The sequence below is a fragment of the Parasteatoda tepidariorum genome, chromosome 8, assembly GCF_982258835.1.
Source record: "Parasteatoda tepidariorum strain Cologne lab strain chromosome 8, Ptep-v5.0, whole genome shotgun sequence".
NCBI lineage: Eukaryota > Metazoa > Arthropoda > Arachnida > Araneae > Theridiidae > Parasteatoda > Parasteatoda tepidariorum.
This window is the reverse complement of record NC_141762.1, coordinates 34,866,725-34,870,318: the sequence shown is the minus strand read 5'-3', so window position 1 is coordinate 34,870,318 and position 3,594 is coordinate 34,866,725.

Genomic DNA, 3,594 nt, shown 5'->3' with positions numbered 1-3,594 from the left:
TTACCTTTCTCTCTTTCATATTTGATACTCTTTAGGATCAGATCTTGTATGTGGGGTAAAAGTGGTACGTGGGGTAAAAGAGGTATGTATCTAGTCATTTGTCATTATGAAAATCCCCATCTCCCCAAAGCAATTATTAATTTTTCGATATAAATGATCTCACAAAGCATTTTTTTTGTTTATGAATAGCGATAGTTCTTGGGAAAATGCAACGGTAAAAGTTCATCAAGTTAAGGTACTTAGCTTTGCGGTAATGACTTTTATGAGGGACACTTTTTGATGTGATAAAGGTTTTAAAGAAAAGAACAAAGTGTTATGAAAGTTTTAATTTTCATATTTACCATGTGGTAAAATATCTTTTCTCCTCGATATTGAGTTTAGATGTTTATATATTCATGTTAAATGTGCCCCCAGTTATATACTTTATCGAAGAAGTATAAGCGGAAAATAAATAAGTAGTGAAAATACTGAGAGGAAATTACTATAAAATGTGCGCAAAATGACGTGCAATGTGAACAAATTGATATAGAATAGGCGTAAATTGATACGGAATATGCACATATCGGTACGAAATGAGCACGAATCAGAATGAAATGCTTACATATTGATATTAAATGTGCAAAATTTGGTACGAAACATAATTAAACTTTCACGAAATGTGCACAAATCGATATGACATATGAACCAATAGATATTATAAATGCAAAGATATGCATATGAAATACGACCGCTAGTTATAAATTTCAGATTAATCTTCAATATCCTCTAATTGAAATTAAATATACATACACACATAAAAAATGTGTAGAATTTGATGTGAAGTGTTGACAAAAATAATATAAAATGTGAATACGTTGGGATGAAATGCACACAAATCAGGATAGCATTTGTACGAATTGGTATTAAATGTGCACAAATTTATTCAAATGTTGACATATTGACTTAAAATATGGAAAATTTATATTAAATTCCCAGAAATTATTTATTGAAGTAAACCAAATTTTCTTATCTATAGTTCCATAGTTTTGATATATATTGAACTTAGACACCATTTTTGTAGGTCATTTTAGGTTATAAATTCAAATTTAGTCAAAATTAACAAATTTAGTCAAAATTAAAAGAAATGTTCTTTACACAGAAATCAATACATGTTGCATACATGATATAAAAAATATATGACGGTATTGATTAATTATGACAAATTATAACTAATCATGTACAAAATTTTAGATATAACAAAAAAGTGAAATAATTTTTTTCTTAAATACGTCTAATTTCCTTAAAACAAAATTTATTTGATAAGTACATCCATAAGAATAAATCCTTAATAATGCATTATTTAAAAATAAAAATGATTTTCTGAGAAAAACATCTTTTTTACATAACATGAATACCCTTAGAGAAACATTTCACTGGACTGGGTCTATAGCATAGTTAAATAGTTTAAAATTCGAACTATTCTATGCTCTTATTTCAAAATAATAATAATAATAAATACATAAATGTTGCTAAGTATTTAAAGTAGTTAAATAAAAAATTTGAACATCATGAAGCTTGAATAAAATGTGCATTGTAATTAATAGATAGAAGTTACTTCGATGACTATTTCGCATAAAATTTTAAGTAATTAAAGTGTAATACATTTTTGCTTTTAATTTTAAATATATCATTTAAACTAAGTACTCTTATTAAATTGCAACCTACATTATTATTTTTTTTGGGAGTGAATATTCGTAAAAAATAAAAGTAAAGTCCCATCCACAATAATGGGTTTGATAAATATCATTCTGCAGCATTTTAATTGAATGATTGAATATCATCCGTCTAGACATCAGAAAACAAAACTTTTTTATTCCGTTCAATACAGATATTGTATTTGAAATAATGAAATCACTTATATTATTTTCAAATTCATCGATATTATTTGAATTAGATGATTAAAAATGTTTTACTGCTTGCATTATTTTTGCATGATGTACTAACAAAAGTATTAAAAGTAAAATTAAAGTTTGTTGCAAGGTCTTATGTCAAAATTATGGTTAACGATAACCATTTATTTTACGTGTACACTCTATATTTAATAATAATGGTTACTTAAAATTAAGTCGTGAAGCTAAGAAAACAGTTTAGAGTTCTATTCTTCTATTTTAAAAAAAAAAACATTTTTAGTTACACTTATTCTTCTCAAATTTGTAACATTTTACGAAGGGATCTCTTTTAATTCGAGACTGCTCTATATTTCTAAGCCAGTTGTTAGGGAAATTTAGATTTAAACAAATATTTTAATCAAAAACTTAAGTTCAAGAAGGTTTATATCTTTTCGAGAGACTTACATTTAACATTTGGTTCTGAAGGAAAACTCAATTAACTAGCTTCAAATCAAATTCACCTGCCCCTGAAATTCTCTGAACCCGATGATTAGCCTGAATCAAATTTATTCACAATCATATGCCTGATGAGTAACTGGGTAAAAATTCATTACCATCTTCGCCGCGCCATTAAAACGGTCGACCATTTTGTAAACTTTTCCCCTAGGACCCTGGCAACTCATCAATAATTCAGACTGGGGCTTCGATCCTCAAAATTAATAAATTCCCATTAAAGAACGGGAAACAAACATTTTCGTTTCACTAATGAATGTGCATGTTCGAGAAGCGCACGTCCACTCTCATCCATATTTAACCTCACGTGACGCTACAAAGATAGTGAACCATTGAGAAAATTAACCTACGAACGGTCAACAGTGCGGTAGGCATCTAGTAACAAAGGAACTAAAACAAAAAAACGCGTGCCGAGATTTTGTAGCCGGATTCCCTGACAAATAGCAGAGATTGGTCACACCTGGATGACCACCCCACACGATTGGCTATTAGGTCTCCGTTTAGCAACACTCTCAACTGGATACATGGGTAGCCACCCGGAACGAGCGCAAGTACCAAATCACTTATGTGTATGTGTCCTGGACTTTACCGACGAGGTCCGGTGAACTCAGTACAGGAGAGGAAAAAAAACATTTCTTAGTGTTTTTTATGTTTTTATTTAGGCAGTCCAATGCACCAGAATGTCAAACTGTCAATATCTTAAGACAGAAAACCTACCTTGTTGTCACAAAGTGAGCATCACGTGGAAAAGGTAGATCTGATCAGTTTGCAAACCCATCATTATGAGGTTGAATTAACAGTGGTTTTGTAAATTCAGATCTATTGCAATAGAGGGAGAAAAAAAACTTTTGGTTTAACGTTCGCTTCTAGTTGAAAATCATTTTTTTTTTAGGTGAAAGTTGATAAAATAGTTTAATATTTTAGTCTTTATTTATGAAAATATTTAATAACGTGGAAATCTGTTCCCAGCTTGCCTCGCTTATCATCTTCAGTGTTTACTTTGCAGTCTGTTTTATTTCTTGATGATCAAATTACTTCATCAAAATAAAATAAAAATATTAAATTGAAAAATTCCACTTAACTCTTAAAAACAATTATTAATTTTATAATCATTTAATAAATTATTTAACAGTTTTGTAATTATTTAATAAATTATTTACAATTTTATTTCGCATTTTCGAATTATATAATTACGCGAGTTAAAAGGATTGAA